Below are 15,522 nucleotides of genomic sequence, written 5' to 3'. Positions count from 1 at the left end.
TTCAAAACTCCACAACCTTTCATGGGCTTGCGGACGAGGATCCCCATCTACATATTACTAATTTCTTAGAAATGTGTGATACTTTTCGGATCAATGGAGCATCAAATGACGCCAGCCGCCTCCGAATGTTTCCTTTTTCACTAAAAGACTGAGCAAAAGCTTGGCTTAACGCCCTCCCAGCTGGATCGGTAAACACCTTGGATGAACTAGCCCAAAAATTTTTATATAAGTATTTCCCTCCCGCTAAAACAGCTAAATTAATGACTGAAATTAATACATATTCACAAGAGGACGGGGAATCTTTATATGAAACTTGGGAAAGGTTCAAGGAGCTATTGCGAAAGTGTCCACATCACGGCCTTGCGATATGGCAACAAGTATCCACTTTCTATAATGGGTTGTTGCCACACACAAGGCAGACACTTGACTCTAGCTCCGGGGGACTTTTAGGTAATCGCTGCCCGCATGAAATATATAATCAAATTGAGGAAATTGCTCAAACCAATTTTCAGTGGCACACTCCCCGAGGCAATAAATCTATTGCCCCGGGCGCCCATAAGGTTGATGAAAGCACTTCTTTACAAGCCCAAATCGAGGCCCTTTCTTCGAAAATAAAAAAAATTGGAAATGACAAAAACAGTCTCGGTTATGGCTTGTGAAGGGTGTGGTGGGCCACATGAAAATTGTTGTTGTATGAAAGAAACAGACGATCAACAAGAGTCGGTAAGCTACGTTGATAATAGACCTAGGCCGTCGGGTCCTCCAACGGGCACCTACAACCAAGGATGGCGAAATCACCCTAACCTTTGTTGGAGAGAACCCGGCAATACTAGTAACCAATAAAACCAACGAAAACTTTCAACAACCAAGAAATAAGTCACAAAATTTCCCTCAACAACAAGGTGGACGAGAAAGGCTTGAAGGTACTATATCTCGCCTCATCTCCGACACTGAAAAGAAAAACTCGGAAAGGTTTCTACAATTAGAAACAAATTTTAGAAATCAACAAGCTAGTATTCAAAACATAGAAAAACAAATAAGCAACTAGCCCAATTTTTTTCCGAGAGACCACAAGGCGCATTACCAAGCAATACCGAAACAAACCCAAAAGCGCAAGTTCATCTCATCACATTATGAAACCGCACCGTGGGGCCTACGGAAGTACCACCGCCTACCGAGGAGACTATACCGCCTCCTCTACAAGAGAAGGGTTCCCCTCCATCATCAGAGCCTACCAAGGCTCCTCGGGTTCCGTACCCCGGTAGGTTAATCCGTCAAAAGACCAATGAGCAATTCGCAAAATTCGAAAGTCTACTAAAACAATTGCATGTCAACATTCCTTTTATTGATGTCCTAACCCAAATGCCCAAATACTCTAAGTTTATGAGGGACTTCCTCACTCATAAAAGGAAAATTGAAACTTTGCAATTAGTTAACTTAGGCGAAGAATGCTCTGCCCTCGTACTCAATAAACTCCCCCAAAAGAAAATCAATCTCGGAAGCTTCACGATTCCTTGCTCGATCGGGGACTCCCCCGTTCGTAATGCACTAGCCGACCTTGGGGCTAGCATTAACCTCATGCCCTCATCAATGTTCAAAAGACTCGGCCTAGGAACAACGAGTCCACAAAAATGAGCATACAACTTGCTGATCGATCCGTCAAATTCCCGCAAGGTGTCATCGAAAATCTCCTAGTCAAGGTAAACAAATTTGTCTACCCGGCCGACTTTGTCATACTCGATATGGAAGAAGACATCGAAGTCCCCCTCATACTAGGGAGACCATTTCTCGCCAACGCACAGGCAGTGGTAGACATGAATGACGGAACGCTCACCTTAAGGTACGGGGATGATGAAGTAAAGTTCGGAGTTGGGAAGAGAATAGAGGACGATGACCCGGTCAACTACATGAAGGTTATTGATTCGAGTTTGGATGCTGCTCTCCGACGGTGCAACATGGGATGCAAAACATCCCACTCAGAAAATATATAACCTCACCTTGGGTCTAGCCAAGGACCCTTATAAACATGGCACACCACGGAGGCATTCTGCGGAACTATCTTTAGTTTAGTTTAATCTTTTAGTTTTAATTTGCAGGAATAAAACACACTCATGGTGGTAAAGGATGATAAGGGAAACGAGAAACATGGCCCCATGCACAAGAACAAGGCCACCCGACAATAATTTCTCCATTACAGTAGGTTCAGCATGGGCCATGCCCAGCCAACATGACCCCGTGCTGAACACCCTGCAGAAAAATGCCCAGTTCAGGTAACTGGACATGGGCCGTGTTCACTGAACACGCCCCCGTGTCCAGGCTTCTGTTTCTTTTCTTTGATTTTCGTTACTGGCACCTGAACACGGGGCCGTGCCCGGTCCCCACGGGGCCGTGTCCAGACTGCCAGTAACATAAATTTTTGCTTTTAACACCATGTCACACATTCAATCAACCTAAAAATTTATTTTTGGGACACATTGAGGACAATGTGTAATTTAAGTGTGGGGGATGCTAAAACCTTGAATTTTGCAAGTCCTAATAACAAGGCTTACACAAAACTCTATTGGAACCGTTAATCACCCCAATTTTTTTTCAAAAATTTTCATTTTTTTTTACTTGTCTAAAGTTTAAGTTGGGAATTCTAAGACCAATAAGGTTATATTTTTACAAATTTACAACCGATAGCGTCGTGATAAAAAAAACCAACATAAGAAAATCATGAAACGGCATGACAAGCTAAGTTAAAATTCGATTATATATACTTGATCACATAAAAACCCATTCCCACAAAAGTGAGTTTTGAGCCTTTATTGAGCATACAAATATACATCTTTACGCTAAATGCTCATTTTTCGTTTCTTGTGTGAATAGCCGCTTGGTTCTTACAACTCTAGAACTTGCCACGACAATTCATTCCCATGTCCTTACCAACTTAAACCCAAGTAAGTAAATGATAGAGGCATTAGGACTAACCATTTTTCTTTCAAAACCATTATTTTTATTTTTCTTAACCAACCCAAAAACTCCCCCTAGTTAACCCCTTTTAGCCTAAACCTTTTCATTTCTTAACCCAAAACCCTTTTTACCCACCAAAAACCCTTTTTATTTTTACCCTTTATTTTAGTAACAAGCTCGGTTTTCGTGTGACTAAAAAAAAAGAAAATTTTACAATGAAGTTAGAAATAAACAAACTAAGCTCCTAAAAAGCTTGTTTGAAGAAATACTTCATTAAGAATAAAAAGTCACTAAAACAAAATGTTTTACGAAAACCGACGCTTTTTACGATTTTCGCCCTTTTCTACTAACCACTAACCCAACTACCCACCTTTAGCTCAAGCCTTTACCCAAAAAAGTCCTCTTGATATTTACAAAGGTAAAAAGTTAAAAGGAGGAGGATTGATTGCTTGGCAAACCTATGGTAGGAATAAGTTCCATGCCGCTCTCGAGTGATTCAGTAAAAAAGACACCTTCGGCCGAGTGTGAGTGATTTCTCCCGTGAGGTATGTGAACTTGTATATAAATGGAAGTTTAAAAAGGCATGTTATGCCCAAATAAGTAATTTCTCTTATGAAACGTTCTAAATAAATCATAACGAATAGGATTGTAAATAAATAAAAATAAAACCCAATAAAGATCTTGGATTCCCGACACTCTATGACAAGCCAAAACCTTCTCTTCTACCCATTCCATTTGGGAGTGTAAGTCACATATTAAAGAGTTTTGCTTGAGGAAAAGCAAAAATTCAAGTGTGGGGATATTTGATGTGTGTAAAATGCAACATATAAATTACATCAAATAAGGCATAAAACTAACCCTTTTTAAGTACTAATGTTGGAAAAAAAAGTGTTTTTGTCTTCATTTTGTATTTTCAGGATTAAATGAGCTCAAATTAACAAAAGAAGCAAAAAGACAGCTAGATCTAACATAAATAGAAGAAAAGGAAAATAAGTGGATTGCCCGACCCCTCGACAGCATCCTCCCAAGCAAAACAGAGAATGCAGAAGACTGAACACGCCCCGTGCTCAGCCAGCACGGGGCCGTGCCCAAGAAGCAGCAGATAAGACAAACCTATAGAAGCTTCTATTGCCCACCACGGGGTCGTGCCCAGTGAACACGGGGGCGTGGCGAAAGTACTGCAGGCGCATTAATTGTAATTGCGAATTACAATTAATGAGGAGAGAGATTGTCAGACGGGCACGGGGCCGTGTGCAGCGGACACGGGGCCGTGCCCAGGCTTCTTTTCAGCCTATAAATAGGAGTTCTTGGTTTCATTGCAACTCATCCCTTGGCACACCACCTCCCTCACACTTCATCCACCACCACCACCATCACAACACCATCATCCACCACCATCATCCATTGTCCATCATAGAGTGTGTAAGTCGTCTCGGGATCAAAGATTGATCGTAAGAGTTCTTGACAATCAAGGCCATGTTTGCCTAAGTCTCTTACATCACTTGGTGAAGACAAGTGTTTAGTATAATACTTTTTATTTTTAATCTTTTGCACTTTTTATTTGGTTTTGTATTAATGACTTTAATAACTAGTTGCTTATGTTGAAGGTGATTCTTCCTTATCGTTTATCCGTGGTGTCTTGACATTATTTTACTGTCTATATAAAATAAAAGATTTTCACCATTCATATCTCCACGGTCTATATGGAGGTATGTTGGCTACCTGGTCGGGGGTTAAGGGAACGGTTTGGTAAGGGTCTTGCCCTTGTTCAGCGTTTAGAGGTCCTGCAAGGGACCTGGGTCAAACTTAGTAGGATCTCCTTCAATACCCAAAGGTATTGGATGGCGGGGATCCAAACTCTTTGACCCCCTCATAAGTTAACTACTATTAATACTATAACCCGACTATTTAGGACTGTATCCTTGCTGACTCAGAATACTTAGTCGAGGGTAACGTCACCTCCAAAAGAGGGGCCTACCATAATTTGCATTAATAACTTAATTCATTATCTTTCAATAATCCGACCCTTTAGGATTGTATCCTTGCTGACTCAAACTACTGGGTTGAGGGTAACGTCGCCTTCAAAAGAGGGGCCTACTACAATAACTAAGATAATCTCTTAAACAAGTGCAAAAGTGCGAAAATAATCAAAGGTTATACTAATACACAAGTCGGATCCAAATGATTCATCTTGTCTATCTGTTTTTATTTTTATTTTTTTATTTTTCAGCATTTAGTTAGTTTTATTTTCTTAGTTTAAAAATCTTTTCTAACATTTTGATTTGGTTAGATGTTGAGGATAAACCGGTACTAAAAGCTCTTGTGTCCTTGGACGACCTCGGTATCTTACCAACACTATACTACGTCCGCGATGGGTGCACTTGCCCATATGTGTGTTTAGTGTTAGTAAATATCGTGTTTTATAAATTTAAAACTTGGCTAAAAGTGTAAAAAGGGCTTAAAATATACATCTAAAATATATTACACTACACACGCATCAATCAAACACGCTATTAAGAACCGAACACGCATTTTGAAAGCTTCCGCTTTAATATAACTTTATTTAGATACAGTTGATGATGTTAATGACTTGTTACTCTTGTTCTTGAAGTTTTAAACTAGTCGGTAGTTGTCTAGTAATTGTTGTTGATGCATGGGATGTATGTTGACTACGTCTACATGAAGTCTAAGGGCCAAGTCAGTCCAAGTGCGTCAACAAATGCGTCAGGTAAAAAGATCGATGGAAATGCTGACTGCAAAAATTGTACCAAAGAATGCAATTTTTGTAGCACTGTCACGTACCTCAACAGTGAGAAAATTAAAAATCTGACAGTGAAGGTCAGAAGTGTTGAGGATCAAATACTTGGTCGTGACAAAACTGTGAAAGCTTCAACTGAACGGATTAGAGAATTAACTAGTCAAATTGAAAAAGATAAAATTGATCATGAAAAGGTTAAAAATGAAAATGAAAAGTTAATTCTTGAAAACTGTAAGATTTCTGAAAAATTTGAAAAACTCAAAAGCACTGTTAAAGAAAGTGATGATCGAAATGGTAAAACGTTTAAAGAAAACGAACATCTGAGAGCTGTGGTAAGAATAAAAGAAGAATCAATTAATAAACAATTGGATGAAATCGCTAAATTGAAACTTAAAGTTCAAGAAGCTGAAATAGAGAATGAGCGAATTCAGTTGAAACTTAACAGTTATAGCTCCGCAAGCTTTGTGTTGCAGAACATTGTTCCTAAACCTATAGGGAAAAACAAAGCTGGTGAAGATGTGTTTTCTGACGGTACCGGTGTAGGGTTTCACAAAGTTCCACCGCCAATTTTGCATAATTACACTAAAAAGGAATCTGGGTTGGTTGAACTTGAGGAGGGAAGTGAATTGCAACTTCCTGAGAACATTGATGTCATGTTCACGTCTTCCAATGACGATAGTGTCCAGAATGATGTGGTAAAAAGTGTGGTTGACAAAGTACTTAAGCCGGATTGTGACACTTCTAAGGAGGATGGGTGTTTTCTGGACAAATACATTCCGAAACAACAGTCCAAAAACAACTTAAATCAAGAATCATACCTTGTCATGTACAAGATGATGGGTTCGGATAAGTTGTTTTCGGATTCGGAGTTTCCGATAGAGAATGTAAACATGAGCAAATTGACAAATGTTTTCAAACTTGTTGAAGTTAAGTTGTCAGCAGTGAACAATCTGTGTCAAAAGAAAGATAAAATGAAATTTGTGAAAGAAAAGATTTACAACAAGAAATCTGTTTATCCACCGCGTTTTTACAATAACAACAGAAACAACTGGTCGGGTGGTTATCAGGGGGGGTAAACCGTATCAGAAAAGAAATGTTCCAAACAAGAGGTTTGTCGAGAAGAAAAAGTTTGTGAACAGTTCAAGTTCACTTGCTGATGAAGAAAAAGAAATTTTTTCAAAATATAACAAAGAATTTTTTGAGAAGAGAGCTTCACAGACTCAGTCTCAAGGCACTAGTCGGGTAGCTGATACTCGTACTTGTTTTAGGTGTGATAAAGTTGGTCACATTGCACGAAAGTGTACATATGTGAAGCCTAAGACTGAAGCTGTGAAAGTTCAACAGAAGAAGGTTGATGTGAAGGGTAAAGCACCGATGTTTGTTGAGAAGAAGGTTGTTGAGAAGAAAAATGTTAAAATTGACAACTTAAAAGTGAAAAATGAACCCGTAAAGAAGTCGGTAATTAAAAATGACACATTTTACAAAAGGGTTGCAGTAACTCAACAGGTGTGGAAACCTAAAATTGAATCAAAAGTTGAGAAGAAAGTTTCAACTTCTGAGATGAAAAAGGCTGAAGAATCAATTACGGTTGATTATGATGCAAATTTTCCACCTCTCAAGGCTGAAAATTTCAAAATTCAAATTGCGAGAGTCAAGGTTACACCTAAGGCTGATGAGGCCTGGGTGGACACCATGTTTGACTAAACAGTTTGAAATGTCGGAGCTTCCTGGTTAGCGAAGCATGAATCGGCATCTTTCTGGAAGTTGTTTAAGTGATGATTTGTTATGTGCAGGATCTTCCAAAGCTTGTATCCAGGTGGATCATGGATAGTGGAGCATCGAGACATATGACAGGGAAGACTGAGTTGCTGTATGATGTGAATAACATTAACGGTGGTTACGTGGGTTTTGCGGGTAATCAAGGAGGAAGGATCATAGGTGAAGGAACATTATCGAATGGCACTGTAACGTTTGAGAGGGTTAACTACATCGCTGAGCTGGAGAACAACCTGCTGAGTATCTCCCAGATCTGTGACAGGATGTATACTACTCATTTCACCGACAAAGAATGTTTGATCTTGAAACCGGGATTTGTGATACATGAGGAATGGATCATCATGAGGGCACCAAGAGTCAATGATCTGTACGTGTTGGACATGAGCGTCGGTACTACAACCACGGGTCAGGCTCATTGTTTTGTGTCCAGAGCAACTGAAAAGGAATCAAGATTATGGCACCGAAAGATGGGGCATATTCACTTAAGGAAGATGAATCACTTGGTGCATAACGATTTGGTGACAGGAGTGCATGTCAAAGGTTTTCATCTGGAAGGGGAGTGCATAAGTTGTGTCAAAGGCAAACAGAAGAAAAAGTCACACCCTACAAAGCAAGTCAATTCAGTTTCAAGACCTTTGGAAAGACTTCACATGGACTTGTTTGGTCCGGTGAATGTCAAGAGTATAACAGGAGATTCCTACTGTTTGGTCGTGACTGATGATTATTCCAGATTTTCTTGGGTTATGTTTTTGAAATCAAAAGACGAAACGTTTGACAGTCTGATGGCGTTGTTTAAGAGAATTGAGAATTTGTACCAGAGGCCGATTTGTAGAATTCGCAGTGATAATGGTACTGAGTTAAAAAACAGTAAGATGGAAGAATTTTGTGATGAAAGAGGTATACTGCATGAGTTTAGTGCTCCGTACACTCCGCAGCAGAATGGAGTTGCAGAACGCAAAAACCGGACGCTAATCGAGACAGCCAGAACGATGCTTGCAGACTCTAAGTTGCCAATTAATTTCTGGGCTGAAGCTGTTTCTGCTGCATGCTATACTCTCAACAGAGTTCTTACTGTAAAGAAATTCAACAAGACGTGTTTTGAGCTAATCAATAACCGCAAGCCGAATTTGAAGTATCTAGAACCGTTTAGATCTCCCTGTACGGTGATAGAGCCTAATGGAAAGTTTGGTCTGAAGAGCATTGAGGGTATCTTTGTTGGCTATTCAAGTCCTACACGGCGTGTCTTCGTTCCAAGCGAGAAGCGGATTATTGAAGCAGCGAATGTTGAATGTCAGGGGTACACTATGCCGCCACAGAATCCTGGTGATTCATGGAGATATAATTATGACAAACTTTGGGATTCGTTTGACATGAGAGAAGAATCAGAGGAAGAAGAAGATTTCTTTGATGAACTGGATATTTTGCGAGAGCATGAGTCGCAGCTCAGGTTCCCAGCAGAGTATTCTGGAAGACCTCGGGAGACTTCAAATGATGATGAAGCAGGTCCTAGTAATGCTGGTGAACATGATGATGAAGTTGCTCCTGGTAATCAGTCGGATGTGAATGATGATCAAGAAGCTGATAACATGCCAGTATTTGACCATGGTGATTCAGATCTTGAGGGGGAGCAGATCCAGTTGTCAAGTCAAACAAACCAAGTTGGTGAACAAGATGCAGAGCAAAATGTTACTAATCTGGAGGGAAATGTAGAAGTTCCAAGCGAACTGATGCCGCGAACTCTTTCTTATCATCCAGAGGAGTTGATCATAGGAGAATTGCAATCGGGCGTTCGCACGAGACGTCAAATTGACCAGGGCTTAACATGTTTTTATTCTATAGTAGCACCTTTACAAACTGAATTTTCATTAAGTTGTTTTATCTCGCAGGTCGAACCGAGAACTTACAAAGAGGCGCTTACTGAAGACTCTTGGGTCATAGCGATGCAAGAAGAGTTAAGTCAGTTTGAAAAGTTGGGGGTGTGGAAGTTAGTTGATTTGCCGGATGGTCAAAGAAAAATCAATACAAAATGGGTTTTCAAATGTAAGAGGGACGATAGAGGAGTGGTTGTAAGGAACAAAGCTCGACTCGTTGTTCAGGGCTTTAGTCAATAGGAGAGGATTGATTTTACCGAAGTCTATGCTCCTGTCGCACGACTAGAGGCTATCAGAATTTTCCTAGCATTTGCGTCTTGGAAGAATTTCAAAGTATATCAGTTGGATGTAAAATCAGCGTTTCTTTATGGGAAGGTCAAAGAGGAGGTTTATGTTGGTCAGCCGCCGGGCTTTACTGACCCAATCCACAAGAACAAAGTTTATTTGCTGGACAAAGCGTTGTATGGTCTACATCAGGCGCCGAGTGCCTAGTACGAGACTTTGTCTCAACACCTACTCGCTAACCAGTTCATACGTGGAAAAGTGGATGCCACTCTCTTCACTAAAGTCGTTGATGGTCATTTTCTGATAGTACAAATTTATGTGGACGATATAATTTTTGGGTCAACGAATGAGAAATTGTGCAAAGATTTCGAACAGGTGATGAAGCAGAAATTCGAAATGTCATCAATGGGGGAGATGAAATTCTTTCTGGGTTTACAAGTTGAACAACTACCTGAGGGAATTTTCATTCATCAAACGAAGTACGTGCATGATATTCTAGAGAAATTTGGAATGTCAAGTTCTACTCCAGCTGCTACCCCACTTGCGACTAATCATGGGATTCACCCAGATCTCACCGGAGACAGGGCTGATGAAACGTTCTACCGTTCCATGATAGGTTCTTTGATGTATCTGACTGCTTCACGTCCTGACATCATGTACCCAACGTGCCTCGCAGCAAGATTTCAGTCTAACCCGAGAGCATCGCACATGATCATTGTCAAAAGGATATTTCGTTACTTGAAAGGCACACCCACATTGGGGTTGTGGTATCCTAGGAAAGGCGATTTTACGCTCGAAGGGTATTCCGATTCGGATTTCGGATGTTGCAAAGTCAACGCGAAATCAACAACTGCAGGATGCCAGTTCTTTGGTCCTAGATTGGTTACCTGGCAGTGTAAGAAACAAACGTCTGTGGCGCTATCTACATGTGAAGCGGAGTATGTTTCTGCTAGCAGTTACTGCTCTCAGATCCTGTGGATTCAGCAACAGATGCGCAACTACGGTTTGCAGTTTCTTAACACACCTCTGTTTATTGATAATGAGGCCGCAATAAATATAACTAAAAATCCAGTACATCACGCTAAAACTAAACATATAGAAATTCGTCATCACTTTATTCGCGATTTCTTCGAGAAAAAGTTGATACGAATTGAGAAAACCACACTGACGAACAAAAAGCTGATTTGCATACCAAAGCTTTTGATAAAAATCGGTTTGAATATTTGTTAAAACTTAATGGTATGAAATTGCTTTCGGTGTCGGATGGAATTGTGAGCGTTGATGAGAGTACTATTAAGGATGAAGACGAGAAACAATTTGCGATGGTTTGTCGATTTTTTACGTGTTTTGGTATTTAGGGGGAGATAGATAGTTGTACATAGTTATATTTGTAAAATACAAAAACAGTAAAAAATGAAAAATCCTAAAACATGATAAAATTGAAAAAGAGCTTGTGTATATAGGGAAAATGATTGTACATCAGCTAGACAATTACAGTATGCTAAAGATTTGGAAAGTCAAAAAGATTTAAACAGTCTCACTAACGATGTGTCAATAGGTTTTCGTACATTTAGTAGATTTATTCAGGATATAAACCTAAAATTTCAAACTTGTGAAATTCGTGGGGAACACTACTTGGATATATAGGTAACCCCTGAAATCTCGTTTGAAAGGTCCCATATTCTGAGATACTAGGTCTTTATACTCAGTGATATCTGGGGTATTATTCCGGGACTTCTGCTGTATGGAAGTACTGACCTAGTCTCCGAATAATACTTTCTGCAAAATGCTTGAAACATAGCATCGCCCTCAGCAAGCTGATGAAACAATAAAATTGATGGTCGCTGCTGTTGTAATGCTAAAAGATCCTCTAAAGGGGACACACCAAAAGTCGAGCCGTCATCTCTCTACTGAACGGAAGTCCTGACCTGAGCTCTCACGGTTTCGCACCTAACCCCTTACAGATATCATCTGTGGTATACTCACCTGTAAGACTGAATATCTGGGATTCTGGATACGGGAGTATATTCAAGAGGTGGGACACATGAATTGATCTAAGTTCTTAAGACACTTAAACGGTATCCTGAATAGATTGAAGTTTGTGTGAGAATTTAAGATGGATCCGTATATCGACAATCGAGGTGAATTGTTTAAGTCTGAGTATGTAATGTAGCTTAACGTTACTTGTAATCTGTCTGAAAAGCTAATATGATTCCCTGACACACTCGCCAAAAATAAACTTGTAAATAGTTTACTTTCTGCAATTTAAGTTTTCTGTTATTTCATTTCTTAGTTTAGATCACATTAAAATTCAAAAAGATTTTATTTCTGCTTTATTTTAGACAAACCAGAGTGGAAAGTTGATTGTTGGATTCTAGAAAGATGAAGCAGATGCAGGAGATTCTGAGCTGAAGAATGAGGAGAGCTTACATTGTTGGAAGTTTGATTGTTTTCAAAGTCAAAAACAAGTTCATTAACTTGATACTTGTTATTTTCAGAAAAAGTTGAAAATGTTTTTACTAAATCAGTTTGATTCGTCAAATGATCAACCAGGGTCATTAAATTGAACTTGGTAGATTAATCAAGTGATCAGGGTCATTAATTTGAACTTGAAGACTTGAGTGGATTTCTATAACTGATTGAGTTTGTGTTTTATTGTTAGAAGAGATAGATCGTAATGTTATTGGTTGAGTAACAGGTTTGGAGACTTCATTATTCCCAACGGAGGCAAATTGTCAAAGCTTGAACCAGATACCTCAGATCCCAGCATACTGAGAGGGGGAGTCTGTGAAAGGGGGAGTCTGGATCAACTGCTAAAGGGAAGATGGAAGTTAGAGTCAGGTGTTAATACTGGAACCTGTGAAGAATGCTTACGAGGAGAAGACAGAGTTGGAGAAAAGACCAAGACCAAAGACTCAGGAGCTAAATACTGATAAAGACTATGTCAACATCCAAGGGGGAGTCTGTTGATGCATGGGATGTCTGTTGACTACGTCTACATGAAGTCTTAGGTCAAGTTAGGTCAACACAGGGTCAAAAATGTCAAAATATGTAGTTTATGTGTGAGGTTCGCTTATATGTACAAAATATGAGTAGATCCGCTCATAGGGATCTTATAGGTTCGCTTATTAGGCTTTAGTGTAGGTTTGCTCTTCAGTCATTGTGTCAGGTCCGCTCATATGAATTGTCATATGAGCGAACCACCCTAGCCTATATATAGGGGATCAGTTTGAGCGGATCTAGTAACGGATGTGTGTGCTCTGGAGCGAAACTTTGTCAAAATATACTTAGAAAGCAATAAAAGCAGTGGAATTGAAAGGACAAGTTGTTGTAACATCATATATACTGATTCCGCCTTTATATGTAATGATGAACTGTCTCGGCTGACTTTTCAGGGTCAAACAACGGTCCAACAATTGTCACTTGAAACTTTATTTTGTAGTTATGTAATTCAAGGTATCTTTCATATTAAAATTTTAAAAAAATAAACGGGTGTTACATCAACATCCTATCTAGATTTGTCAAGAAGTGATTGAAAGTGCCACCATAGATTATAAACTGAGAAGTCATCCATGAAAACTTCCATAGAAGTCTCAAGCATGTCTTGGAAGATGGCGGCCATGCAACGCTAAAAAGTGACCGGAGCAATACACGACCCGAATGGCATGCGTCGGTACGCATAAGTGCCATAAGGGCATGTAAATGTCGTTTTTTTTCCTGATCCTCCAGTGCGATGGGGATCTGGAAATAGCCCGAAAATCCATCGAGAAAATAGTAGAACTATTGACCCAATAGACGCTCCAACATCTAATCGATGAACGATAGAGGGAAGTGATCTTTCCGGGTGGCGTCATTGAACTTTCGATAGTCAATGCACACACGCCAACCGATGACAGTCCTAGACGGGATAAGCTCGTTTTTCTCATTCATGACCACCATCATCCCACCCTTCTTCGGGACAACTTGGGTCGGGCTAACCCACAGGGAGTCAGAAATAGGGTAAATCACCCTTGCATCTAATAACTTGATGACTTCTTTCTTGACTACTTCTTGCATGTTCGGATTAAGGCGCCTTTGAGGTTGCACCACCAGCTTATATTCACCCTCCATGAGTATTCGGTAGGTACAATAGGTGGGGCTAATGCCTTTAATATCCAACAGCCTCCATGCAATCACCTCTCAATTCAACTTCAACACTTCTAGCAACCTACTATTCTCCTCCTCTGCCAATTTAGAAGAGATGGGAAAATTCGATCCCTCACCTAAGAATGCATACTCTAAATGTGATGGGAGGACCTTAAGCTCTAACGGGGCGGGTGTCTCTATTGGAATTCTCTCACTCTCATCCCTAACCTCACTAAGCTCTAGCACTTTCGTAACAAATGCGGTGCCATCTTCCTCTTCACTCTCTTCCACAACCTGCTCGGTTTCCACTTCTACACCCTCACCTACTAGATCGGCTCCACTAATGAAGTCTAGACACTTTTCAACGCATGATATGAATGAGTCTATGAAATAAATTGAGTGACATGGACCGCTATAGCCGTTGGAACCACTAGGATGTTGCATCGAACGGGCTACCTCAAACGTGACCGTCTCCTCAACGACTCGAAGTATGATGTTACCGTCAAACATATCAATGATGGCCTTTGAGGCACACAAGAATGGATGTCCTAAATGATAGGAACTCTCTTATCAGCTTCCATATCGAGAATGACAAAGTCCAAGGGAAAAATGAATTTATCGACCTTAACTAATAGATTTTCGACAATGCCACATGGATACTTGACTGACCTATCGTCTAACGATAAGGACATGCGGGTAGGTGACAACTCTCCTACGTCTAGTTTTTGGTAAAGTGAGTAAGGCATGAGGTTAATACTAGCACCTAAATCAGCTAGGGCTCTACACTCGGTGTGTCACACCCCGGCCGCGTATAACATGCAACCGCGGCGGAAACGCCGGGGAGTGTTGTTGACAGAATTAATTTGTTTCATAACCATGGCATACAAAGTTGTATTTTATTTATAAACAAGAGTAGTACATTGTTTCAAAACAAGAAATACCAAGTTCATAACATATTTATACTAGCCTATCTTCATTGTTTGGCTCTAAGGCACAGGTCCGCCCTAGTGTCGTGTTCATCGTCCTATGGAACAGCTCCTGAAAACACATGTGAAAGTAGGTACGTCAGCATAAAAATGCCTGTGAGATACATAGTTTTTGTGAAAATGGGATTCATGACTTGTGTTTAAAGAATGTTTAATAACAGTCAGTCATGACCCTTGTAATTTGTCTTGCTTTGTAAACCATTTGAAAAACGATAACATCAAAGGATATGTATAAATAAGTGCAAGGTTAAATGAATAACCAAGTAAAATGAGTTGAATAAGATAAGTTGTTTGTGAAAATAATGTCTTGTGAAGAATATGTTACTTACGCAAAATGTAATGTGTCTAAACTGAAATGACTTAGATAACGCCACGATATGTAATATTATACAAACATTTATATATAGGAAGTACCAGCGGCGTATCCACCATGTTTGTATCATATTACACCCGCCACGTTACTTAAATCATTTACCCAAACCAATCCACCATGTAAATTGTTCATGTGTAAACCAAATGTCAAGTGTTATTGTGTAAACCATGTCAAATGTTTATGTTCAAATGTAAACCACCAAATGTGTATGTCAATGTTAACGTGTTTATGTTCAATGTAAATCATGTAATGTGCATCCCAAAATGTATCATGTATGGTAAGCGAAATGTATCAACTTAAACCATTTGTAAAATGCACAAAACAAGTCGTTGAAGTAACACGTGGTTTAAATCAACGTTATGTTCTGTGGAAAAATGCATGCTCTATTGATATTAA

General features: G+C 39.7%; 1 non-coding gene across 1 annotated transcript; it reads right to left on the bottom strand.

Moving 5' to 3' along the window:
• Positions 1-254: 254 nt before the first annotated feature.
• LOC118480062 lies at positions 255-361 on the bottom strand. Its single transcript, XR_004861701.1, has one exon. It is a non-coding gene; the product is annotated as a small nucleolar RNA R71 (small nucleolar RNA).
• Positions 362-15,522: the final 15,161 nt, after the last annotated feature.

Source organism: Helianthus annuus, chromosome 6, assembly GCF_002127325.2.
Source record: "Helianthus annuus cultivar XRQ/B chromosome 6, HanXRQr2.0-SUNRISE, whole genome shotgun sequence".
NCBI classification, from domain to species: Eukaryota; Viridiplantae; Streptophyta; class Magnoliopsida; order Asterales; family Asteraceae; genus Helianthus; species Helianthus annuus.
This window is presented reverse-complemented; position numbering and strand designations above follow the sequence as displayed.